Source organism: Propithecus coquereli, unplaced genomic scaffold, assembly GCF_000956105.1.
Source record: "Propithecus coquereli isolate 6110/MARCELLA unplaced genomic scaffold, Pcoq_1.0 Scaffold209, whole genome shotgun sequence".
NCBI classification, from domain to species: Eukaryota; Metazoa; Chordata; class Mammalia; order Primates; family Indriidae; genus Propithecus; species Propithecus coquereli.
This window is the reverse complement of record NW_012145967.1, coordinates 3,422,535-3,434,722: the sequence shown is the minus strand read 5'-3', so window position 1 is coordinate 3,434,722 and position 12,188 is coordinate 3,422,535. Positions and strand designations below refer to the sequence as shown.

The following is a 12,188-nucleotide window of genomic DNA, read 5'->3' as shown; positions in this document are numbered from 1 at the left end:
GGGGTAGGGTCTGGTGTTAGGGTGGGGTCTGGTATTAGGGGCAGGGTCTGGTGTTGGGGTGGGGTCTGGTGTTGGGGTAGGGTCTGGTGTTAGGGCTGGGGTCTGGTGTTAGGGTGGAGTCTGGTGTTGGGGTAGGGTCTGGTGTTAGGGGTAGGGTCTGGTGTTAGGGTGGAGTCTGGTGTTAGGGTGGGTCTGGTGTTAGGGTGGGGTCTGGTGTTAGGGTAGGGTCTGGTGTTAGGGGTAGGGTCTGGTGTTAGGGTGGGTCTGGTGTTAGGGTGGGGTCTGGTGTTAGGGGTGGGGTCTGGTATTAGGAGTGGGGCCTGGTGTTAGGGTGGGGCCTGGTTCTAGAGGCTTCGTGCATCCTGCCCTGACAGTGTGGATTCTTAGTGGAGACTTGGGGCTTAGAGCATTATTGAGATTAGCACAACATACGCCCTGGAAATGACAGTGAACATAAACCAGGCTACAGGTCCCACTCTGAAAGGTGTCTTTACACCCATTTCTAAGAAATTTACTTTAAAACTATTATTTGTGTCCCTTCTTGCAGCTAAACAAGATCTCATGCCCTCCTTCTGCTGGGCTTCCTCAAAAGGTTGAGTAAAATTCTGAAATTTTTCAGTCCCTGCCCCCACCTAGATTTTTCTTTCTTGTACCATTTAGGAATGTGCTTAAGTGTGCCTGGATAGAAAAAACAAAAGAAGTGACATCGAGGACCCTAATTTCACTTGCGGAAAAGTTTTTGCAAGAAGAGGTGAGAAGATCCCTTTTGCATAGCACATTAAAATAATTTATGGAGAGTTTCTCCCTTCCTGCTAAGGAGGTGGTCAAGATGAGAGGATAAATCTTTAAAAGAATAATGTTTTCAGAATCAGGTTGCTTGCCCTCAGATCCTTTGATGTATGAGTGTAATAGTAGGTAGGACACATAGTGAAATATACATGAGATCTCCTCAGAAGAGAATAGCAGAGTGGAGGAAATATTAGTGTTTACATCAAAACTCAATTGGAACACTCATTTCTCTATGATAGTTTATTATGTTGAATGCAATTTACTCCCACAAGGATATTTCCTTTCGATCTCCAGGACTCTCCCGTCCCTACCCACCCCCCAATCCCCAGTTCCCACTCCCCTTCCTCCCCCATCTCTAGACATAAGGAAGCAAAACACATCCACGGTGTCATCAGCTCCTCTTTGTGGCTGCAGGTTTTGCAGAATATAAAGGAAAAGAAAAGAAGGAAATAGAACCCTTTGGACACTGCTAAAGTCCCCTAATTTTTTAGAGACTTAATCAGCTTTAAAAAGAAAAGAAATTAACACAAAGAGGACCATTTCCTTGTAGAAAATCAGCCAAAGAGACCAGCCCCAAGTAAAACTATCAAAACTAGCTTCCTCCTCCCTTTCCTCAGCCCACATCCTTCTTACACACACTGTAAGGGAAGTGAACCACGGCAAAGGGTAAGGGTGGCAAAACCAATCTTGCTGAGCAAAGTCGACTTGGCAAAAGCAGTTCCTGCAGCCCCTGCAGGCAGCGGTACCACGGGCTGATACAAACCTGGCCAGGTGTATCGGGCATTTTCCACCATCTCTGCAAGCAGCCAGTTGCTCAGTCAATAGCGTTTGGCTAGGGACCCTGAGTGCAGCATTTCCTGGTCCGTGCAGGGTTTGCTTTTAGATTACCCTGAGGCTTTATTGGCATCCTTCAGGAGAACTCAGAGTTTGAGCGAGGCGCCTTTCTCCCCAGCAAGATGCCTGTTTTGCTCACCGGACAGGTCCCATCATGCTGCACCATAGGACGGCTGCAGCCACTGTGGCATGGTGTTACTGGTGGAACGAAAGCGTGGTGGCTGCCTCATCCTCTCCACACCTGGCTCACACCTAGCATCTCCGGCTGTCCTTAGGGGTGGCTCTGCCCCAAGCATGGGGCTGATGGGTCTAAACCCAAACCTGTACTCAGGCGCTAAGGTGTATTTTAAGAGTGGTGAACCGCCGTTCTATATGTAGTAGCATGTCAGAATATTACCACATTTCTAGACTTTCTGATGATGCAATGATCTGTGATAATGAAGGAGAGAGATGACTCCTTTCTAACAGCTTTTGCAGTCTCTCTCTTTACTCCAGGTGGTAATAAGTATTCTTTCTTCTTGCTGAGAAGCTTGGAAGCTGTGAAAGGGAGAGGGGAGGGGAGCAGAGGGGTACAACGTAAGATTTACAAGTGACCTCAAAAACCATTTATTCTAAATTCACTTTTTTGAAGTTTAGTAATGTGAGAACAAGAGAGGGAAATGGCTTAAAAATATATTATATAGATGGTTGGTGGCAAATCCAGGATTCAAAATTCTGTCTCTTAACTGTGAATATGACCACAGATCTCATCACAAAAGGCTGAGTATTGGAAGCTGTAAAGATAATGGTGGCTAATGAAAGTTTTCCAAAATTCTATTTTTCACCTGAAAACTCAAATTTTAGCACTGGCAACAGATACTCTCTGTTGGTTTCCGTGAAGCGACTGACTGACTTCATTCACTTTTGAGAAAATGACTGTCAAGTACTCAAGTCTAAATAACCAAAAATTGTCTGACCTTCTTTCAAGCAAACATCATGCGTGCCCCATGAAAACAGCAGCTAGCTCAGTTTGCAACTCAGACGAACACAAGTGCATTTTCCTGAGACAACCATAGTGCTTCACTGTGCAGCAGAAGTGCTTTGGGTGAGCTTCCCATCTCATCACACGGAACAACAAAAATATGTGTACTCAAGAGTTGAAATTTAATGCAAATTAAATGTTTTACTGTTTAATGAAGGCATTCTTAAGTGAAACTGGCTTTTGTGTTTTACTGTGAGTGTGCAGAGGTGAGGAACACATTGGCTACCTGTGCCAATTTCCTGCACTATCTTAATCTGTGCCAAGGCCCCGGCCATTTTACCCACCATTGCTTGTGCACCATCAGTGCAAACATCAGCACAAAAAAGAAGGTAAATAATGTAGTAATGTCATTGCAAAAAGAGTTCTGACCTCATAGACACCCTCAACAGTCTTGGAGACCCTCAGGGCTTTGTGGATCACTCTTTGAGAATGATGGGATTAAAGAATCAGTGGATCCTTTGGGTGCCAAGGCTCTTGGCCTAGCGAGTCTTTAGGTGTCTTCCCTGTGTTTCATCTAGAAGATAAGATGTGTCAGGGTGGCAATACAATTCTAGACAGGTCCCTAATATTGACCTTTAATATTGCAGCATTGATCTCTGAACAATACAACATAGAATCTATAGTTTGTACCATCGAGCCAGTCTGCTGGAAATCCACGAGGTGGTCCCGGATAAAAATTTGGTTAGTTTCAATGACAAAAGATAAAGGTCTTTGTGAAGTTAACATAAGCTTGAAGCTTAGAGCAAAGCTTCCCTGGAACTCCCATTTCCTGGTTTAGCTGTGACCCCAGTGGAGGTGGCCTGGGTCAGTCAGGCTGCAACACACTTGGAGCCCACCTGTGGGTATCCGGACACACCAGTCTTTTTTCTCTTGAAGTGCAAGTGTTACTTCTAATGATTGTAAAATTATCTTGCCATATTATTTTTATTTTTATCTTTTAAATACTTGGGTTATATATAAACTCCCAGCAGTCGACATCAACATGGGAAAAAAGTAGAAATAAGAATTCTACCCCCCTACTGGGAGACGCTGAGGAGCGCAGACGCAGACATACAGAGCCCTGCCAGCCTAGACATAATGCCAGGACCTCTGAGATGGACCATCCCACGTGGGCAGGTGACTGGCTTCTCTCGGAAATGTGAAGGCCTCTAGATTTGTACCATAAGGTAGAAATTGAGACAGAAAGAGATTCCCTAACTGATTCAGGAGTGGACAACGTTCTCACTGTAACTTCCCTTTCTACCTCTCTTGTCTCTGCTCTTGCTAGCAAGCCCCATGTATAGCCGGCTCAGGACACTCATTCCTGCAAATATTGCGTGTTCCTCCACATCGCTCATGCGCCTTCTTCATGCTGGTCCCTCGATCTGGAATGCTGTCCTTTTGCCCCCTTTCTTTCTGAGAAAGTTCTGCTCATCTTACGTCACATGTCACCTCCTCTCTATGGTCTCTTTCCTTAAGTCCATACTCTACCCCACCAAGTCAGAATCAAGCCCTTCCTCCTCCTTCCTCTGTGTTCTGGTAGCTTCAATAATTCTACTTCTAAACATTAGCACTCTATATTATAGTTAATTATTTGTCTGGCTTTATTACTCAGCTTAAAATTCTCCCAGAGCTTTCATAAATGTAAATAAGCTCTGAGTCAGGTACTGGCTGGGTGCTGGGTATATATTGAGTAAAACAGACATAGTTCCAGAACTCAAGGTATTCCTAGTCTAGCGAAGAAGGCAGATAATGAACCAGTAAAAATAAAGTATATTATGATGTACCGTAAAGAAAATAGCTATACAGTGTTAGAGAAGGGAGGGTGTTTCATTAATTTTGTATACTACACACATCTAGAATATTGCCTTGTGCATTGTAGGAGTTCATTCATTTCTGCTTAGTGAGTGCACCCCTCATTGTGCATATGAGGGTACGGAGGACTTGGGAGGGCCGTGTAGAAAACCTAGTGGATTTAATGGGACAATGTGTAATGAGGGACTATTACAGAGGTGTGGGCAGAGTTCGGGAGTACACATGTGATGGCCACTACAACAGTGGAAATTGTTACTGTTCCTGGCATACAAGGGCATAGAGAAGGGCAGCCGATAGGTACAAGTGTGGGCTGTGGCTTTGGAAGAGGGATGACCAACAGGAGCAGGCAATAGGTCCTCCAACTCTGTCCTCCCAGCTCCCAAACCCTGCTGGGGGGAATTCTCTTGGCCAAATGCACCCAGAAGCTGAGGGCAAGAGAAACTGGGTGGGGGAGTCTGTAGAAGTCAGTCTCCAAGGGCACCAGGAAGGGCAGGAAGGGCGGGGAATGACACTGGAGAAGCAGTTAGGAACCAGCCCACACAGCTACGTGTGTGCCTCAGCCCTACTAGCCTTGGACTCTGGACGCTTCTGAATCAACCCCAGTGGTCATCCGTGACCTGCACTGGCCCTCTTGGTGGCATATTCTATACAAAGGGTATTCCCTTAGGCTCTGGAGCCATGTGCTTCTCATATGGTCCTAGCTACCCACAGATAAGGAACAGAACCCTGGTCCAGCAAAATTGATGGCAGAGGATGAAAGAGTAAGTGATCTAATGTCTCTCCCCTCGAGGAGTTGTCAATCTGTTTTATGAAGAAAACGATGTCCATGAATGAGATTTTACACTTACAAAACCATATATACTGATTAAAAATTAATATAACATCTTCTGAATACTTACATGCCTGAGGGCTTGAGAGAGATTAAGTGTGATTAGAAACAGGTTGAATTAATCAGATAATGGCGTTTTAGATGTAGGATGAAGTCCAGTTAAACTGAGTTTAGAGGAATGTTGCCCCACATGTAAAAACAGAACTTTTCCCCCCAGACAGTTACTATTTTGGGGAATTCTGAAATAATAAGTTAATTTCATAGTATATTTAAATGTGTCCTGGTTTATTTCTATTTTCACAGAAGAGGACATTCTCTCTACTACTAGAGATTCACTGAATCTTGGGGGAGACTTGGGTCTGGCTTATCCGATTGAATTCCAATTCCCCAGAGACTCGGAGCAAATGTTGATTTTGATGCTTATAGAGCTAGTCATTCTGAACTCATGTTCGTTTGCCTGTCTTAGTCACCCATTTTTCCTATTAGGGCCAGAGGGTAATTTATGGAATTACAATCCATGTTACATCAGATGTTTAGGAATGACCACTGACTTTTTAGTAGATGCCACATATAGAATAACAACTATTCAGGAATCATTTTCTGTCCCCTTCATTGTCCAGATTGTTTTGCTTTTTACCCCTATTCCATGATAATTTGGCTTATTGAGAAGTTTGAATGCCAAATATTTAAATATTATTTCTTTTACAATAGAGGCAGCATTGTACAATAGAGACAGCTTCCTCATTGGGTCAGCTTACCATTTGGAAATACATTTCTCAGCTCCAAGTTTCCGGACTAGGCTGACAAGAGGCAGTGGACTCTGCAAGGTATTATGAGTAGAGAGAAGCCCTAAGGCTTCCCCCACTTCTGACTGTTAAATAGGCTTTGCTTGTTGATTTTTTATCACCTTTCACCTGTGCTCTTGTGACAGCCACCCAACCAGAGACAGCAGACAACAAATAGGTGAAAATAAATAAAGAAAATAGGTCAGAATACAGGAGGGAGAGTCAATAGGGATGGAAAAGAGACTTCTTTGGGTGGCATGGTCAGGCGAGGTGTCCCTGGGGAGGTCACATTTGAGCAAAGAACTAAGTGATGAGAAACCAGCCAGAAGAAGCAGCTCTGTGGGAACAGTGTTTTAGGCAGAAGGAACAGCAGCAATGAAGGCTCTGAGCAGGAGGCAATGTGGCGTGTTGTGAGGATTCCTGAAGCATGTGGAGTGTGGCTGCGGTACGGAGAGGAAGGGGCAGACAGGTAGAAGAAGTCTGCAAGTGGTGGTCAGAGGATGATGCAAGTGTTGCATCAAACATAAATGTTAGGCGGCATTTTTAAGAAATTTGGGTTTTATCACAGGTGTAGTGGGAAGCCACTGGAGGTTTTGGGGTGGCAGAGCTTTAAGCGAGGCTACCGATGGATACGAGGGAGGCCCGGGACGAGTGGGAAGCTGTTGCAGCAGGCCTGTGCTGGGACTCAGGTGGAAAGGGGTGAGGAGATGAGATGGAATCAGAGTCAGAGTAAATCTGAAATTGGAGCCGACACTTCCTGCTGGTGGGTGGCCAGGAAAAGAGAGGAATCAAAGATGATGTCTAGGGTTTTGGTCTGAGACAGGAAGAACGGCGATGCTATTCACCAAGGTGGAGACTGCGTGAAGAGGAGCAGATTTCGGGGGAGGAGAGTGGTGGTGAAAGGAACAAGTCAGTTTGGTTCGTTATGCTTATTCAAGGGCGCTGTTCGACATCCAAGTGAAGTTGTCCTGCGGATGGTAGATGGAGGGATCTGGACCTCGGGGCAGGGTTTGGGACTAGAGGTATGCGTTTCGAAGCTATTAATGGGTAAGTGGATTTCCTAGGTATGAACTTGATGAGATGATCCAGGGATGAGTGTAGACAGAGATGATGAGGAAGAGGAGGAAGAGCCACCAAAGACTGAGACAGATGGTGGCAGAAGAAAGGCCAGGTGTGCAGTTTCCCGGAAGCCACGCATGGAAAATGCTTCAAGAGGAAAAATGGGACCACTGTGATAAACACTACTGAGGGGCTGAGTAAAATGAGAGGAAATTTAATCACTGTTTTTGGCGTGGTGGAGTTCACAGGACATCGTGACAATAGCAATTGCAATAGCATCACGGGAACAGAGCCTGATTGGGGTGGGTGGAAATCAGGGCACAGAGTAAAAGGTGCAAAACGGAGAGCTACGTGATCTTCTAGAAAGAGTTTTGTCATGCAAGGGAGCAAGGAAACAGGGCAGTTGCGAGAGGGAGGGCGTGGAGCCAGGAGAGGGTTCGGGATGTTTATGATGATGATTGCGATAATGACCATTATCATCGTAATCACAATCCCGCCACGGATCGAGTGCCACCATGTGCCAGGCACGGGGCCAAGCACCATCCGTCATGATCTCATCGCATTTTGCGGCAAACCTATAAAGAAGGCTCTGATGTTATTACCAGTTTAGAGGTGAGATAACTGAGGAATCAGGATCCTAAATGTGGTAAGTTATGAACTGAGAGCCCAACCGAGATGTGTCTGACTCTAAATCAAAGTCTCGTAAACAAAGCAGATGGATGTGTTCCCTTAAGAGGCCAGCTGAAGATGAATGGAATCCTCGACTGTCCTGAAGCAGGAGCTGTTTGGGTTGCAAAGGATGGAATCCCAACTCAAACTGACTGAAGGGGAAAAGAGAAGTGAGGGAGGTTTAATTCATGCATCTCAAAAATCCCTGGGTGGATCTGACTTCAGGATAACTGGGTTCAGGGAATCAAAGGTGTAATCAGGATTCTGTCTCTCTGTCTCTGCCCTGGGCTCTGCTGCCCACTCTGTTGCCTTTGGTCTTGGGTAGGTTCCCTGCATGCTGGTCTCTAGCAGATCATGGCTGGCTTCCAATAGCTCGGAAAACCCAGGAGTCAAAGTCTCGAGTGGGTGAGTGCGTAGCTCTTTTCGCATGACTTTGGTCACCTGCTCGTCTCTGAAACAATCTCATCATCAGGGACACGTGACAATCTCTCTGGGCCTGGGCCACATGCTTGTCTCCAGAGCGAGAGGATCGATCTTGACGTCCAGGGTGCTGTCCAAAGGAAACATTACATCTGCGTGCTATGAACGAAGGCAGGGATACGGGCTGGGTGAAAAAGGACAGACATCCACTAAACCGTGAATCCTTTAGGTGTCATTCCTCTTGCAGACAGTGGCAAGGTTTGTTTCCCAGCATTTTGCCAAAATATAGATTCTATGAGGACAGCGATCTTTTTTTAGTCTTATTCATCAAATAAGTGCCTAGCACAGTGACTGGCACATCATAGGCTCGGATTGAAAAAATATATTTATTGAATAATTGAGTGACCTCAAGTGATTCGTCCATAATATAGTGCTGACCTTTTCCACGTGATTTATTTACTTGTTATTTTAATTTCAGCTGGAGAACTCTTCATGTATTTGAAACTCGTTATTTTTTCTACCTGTAGCTCTCCAACTTTCCAAAACCCTTTGGAAACAGTGTATTTAATTAATGTACTACCCACCAGCACAGAGTTTTTGATGTTATTTTGTTCAAATTGGAAAAAAACTCCCTTGGTATAAAATCTCCAATTCTCTAGGTGATGTCCCGTGGTAGTTTAGCCAGAATTGAAATCCCCACAAATTCTAAGGAAGCTTTGCTTTGTTTAACCCCCAGGGGTTTATCTCCTCCCCACGACTCTGTGAAGTGAGGCAGAGCTCTGGGGAAAGACAGGTACATGACGAAAAGCTGTTTGGGGTGTATTTGCTTCTGATACCAGAGTGCCTGCGGCAGAACCGTCCATCTGGAAAGCGTGCGCGGTGGGTGGGGAGACGACACCGAAAGATTCTCGTAGAGGACTGGAAATGTTGCCTGTGTGCAATGTCAGCGTGAGGATGCTGAAGGGCTTGGGTTGCATAACAAGAAATTTGAGCTTTGTGCAATGATGGGGGGGTGGTTATAATGAAAATTCCAGGAGGCTGATTTCGTCCTACATAAACTTGAAGCCTCCTTTCAAATAGCCATTCCGAGATGGCTGTGTGCTGATGATGGGGATGCCTGGGTGGAGGCAGAGGGGCAGGCAAATGAGGAAGGTAGAGGGCTTTTACCAAAAAAAAAGAAAAAAAGTAGCAAAAGCTTATGGGGAGACATAACATACACAAGGGACACACAGCATGGTCAGTGTCCTGTATAAGGAGCGGCACTTTGCTCTAAAGATTAAGTGTGTGGGCGCCAGCCCTGTACTGCCAGGACTCAAACCCTAACTCCCTCACCCCTCCTTTTTCCAGTTAGGAGACCTCAGATTTGCAAAGCGCAAATCCTCTGTGTCTCATTCGCCCTATTGTTAAAACACAGATAATGAAATAGTACTACCTCACAGACGCCAGACACCCGCTGATATATTTAAAGCATTTTAAACAGAGCTCGGCACAGAGAAATCAATATATGTGGGTTTGTTTCCATTGTTATTAGTCTGAATGGGAAAAAGATGGGAAGGTAAGTCTGAGTGTGCATGGGAGAAGTTATGAGCTTTGGTCTGAATATTCAGAGGCCATAAGCTTCAGGAGTGTGTATGGAGGGGGCGGGGGTATGTAGGATCAGCAGGAGGGAATACTGGTTCTGAGATGGTCTCTTCTGGCTATGTGCAAAGTATTTTAATATTCTGGGAATCGAGAACACCTGTTGGGTGTCTTGCAAGTTTGAGAAGAGCAATTGCTCTGAAGTCAGAAGTGGAATTAATGTCATGGAAAGAACCAGAGGCTGATGTGAATAATTAAGCCTGCTAATGAAAGCATTAATATTTCCCCAGTAGATTGATTTAGTGTTTCTTTCCCTGGGATTGTTGCACAAACTTACCTGAGCTGGCCATCTATCTTGATTGTTCAGGACAAACTGCACTGGGAAAAAAAAAAAAAAAGAAAACAACAAAAGCTGGTAGACCACCTAGTTTCACACTGAACATGCTAACAAGGAGGTACTACCTCCAGGAAATCGTAGGCCTGTGGCATGGTCCTAAGTGGTAGAGATTGGAAATTTGGATTCTACCAAAGCAAGTCACCACTAGGCTCCACCTCGTTATGCTTTATAGATTCTTACATTAAAAATCGGCGTAGTTCTTCAGCCCCTTTCCCCACCATGTAATGTGCTAGATGCTTACGTCTCCCAGGTGTACTTGGAAACTGAGGTCAGCTTTTCTTTAAGCACAAGAATAGCCATGGGTGGAAATAATTTGCATATTGCAGGCAGACCACTGGTGCAAGCAGTCTAAGTTGGTGTTTCCATCAGGGTTCAACCAGAGCAGCACAGCCAGGGCAAGATGTAAATGTATATAAATGGATTTACTGCAAGGAACAGTTTACCCCATTGCAGATGACAGCTAAACAAGGCCAGTGTTCTTAGTATGGGCAGTGAGAAAGGGCAGATCATGAGTCGGCTAGAATCCCATGTTCAGGAGCTAAAGCTGGTTGTCTAAATGTGGCCATCAGGAAGGAAGGTTTGGAGGAAGGAGAGCTGTGCTAGCTCAGGGACTGTTTGGAATCTAGCCCTCAGGGAAGGACTAAGCTCTTTTAAAGCCTTCCAACTTGTTAAGTCAGAACCACACAGGATAATCTCCCTTTTGATGAACTTAAAGTCAACTGATTAGGGATTTCCATCATAGCTGCAAAATCCTCCCACAGCAGCACTTGGATCATCTTCTACTGCATCGCTGGGACAAGAGCACACATGCTACAGAATGGCAGCTGCTGCCCCGTGTCCTCCCACGCCCGAGCAGATCTCCCCTGCAGCCGGATAACCAGAAATACACCGAAAGGGGGACTGTGGGGGATATGTGTAGGCCAGCTGAGCTGACACATCAAAAAGCTCTCACAGGGGGAGAGCAAAGGACAAAAGTGAAACCAGCTTCTAGGAGGATGGGCTGCACTTTGACAGGATAGCAGCTCAGATTACAAAGTTGCCTGTATCTGTCATAATTTACACACACATTATGTTATTGACACTTCACATTTATATGCAATTTCATGGATTCAAGCATTTTCTCATCCACAATCCATTTCTATTTTGTTTTGCTTTGGGCTTTTAGCCACGTTCAGACAGGTGCAATGGGTATTATTCTCCCTTGTTTTACCGATAAGGACGCTGAGGGCCATAGAAGTCAAGTTGGTTGCTAAAGGTCACATGATTAGCATGTGGGAGGCCAGACAAGCCCAGATCTTCTGACTCCAAGTCCAGGGTTCACTGCACTGCCCAGGATGAGACACGGCTTGCTCAGGGGCCAGCCCGTTATCTCCCCTGATGACAATTTCACTTACCACCGAGTCTTCTAAAGCAATAGGAAATGACCTGAAGAGGCCATGCCCAAATTATGGCTATAGGCTTCCCTTGCCTATGTGTAAGTTCTGTTCCATTCAATGGACAGTCTTAAAATTTGAAAATCGTATAGAATCCAATGTTACGCTCACAGGAAGCTCCATATTTGAAGGAAAACCACCAGATTGTAAGTCCCACAAGGGCAGGAATTTCTGTGTGTGCTGTTCACTGTTGTATCCTCAGTTCTCAGAAGAAAGTCTGTCCCATAGCAGGTTTCAATAAACATTCTTATATAAACAGTAATGCTCAATGAAACTGTTCATCCTGAATCAATGGGAAACATTTATCTATGATTGAGTTTCTGTAAAATACAATCATCTGGACTTTCAAACCTATTGGGTTTATTAATTGTACTAGCTAATTTGCCACTTTATGGTCAAAATGTACATTATGTATGCTGGGGCGTCCCGGGAAACATGTTCTGAACATCTTCAAAGAGTCGTGGCCTAGAGTAACCCGGAGACAGAGTTCTATACCTTAATCTTGAAAGATAGTGTCCCCTGGGACATGACAGCAAAGTGTTCCTTGGTCTCAGCTCTGCCTCCTAGTCCTGTATATCTC

General features: G+C 45.1%; 1 protein-coding gene across 2 annotated transcripts in view; it reads left to right on the top strand.

Annotated features, from left to right (window-relative positions):
• Positions 1–12,188, top strand: part of OPCML (opioid binding protein/cell adhesion molecule-like) — a 1,134,565-nt gene that overhangs the window by 454,597 nt on the left and 667,780 nt on the right. The window lies entirely within an intron of this gene.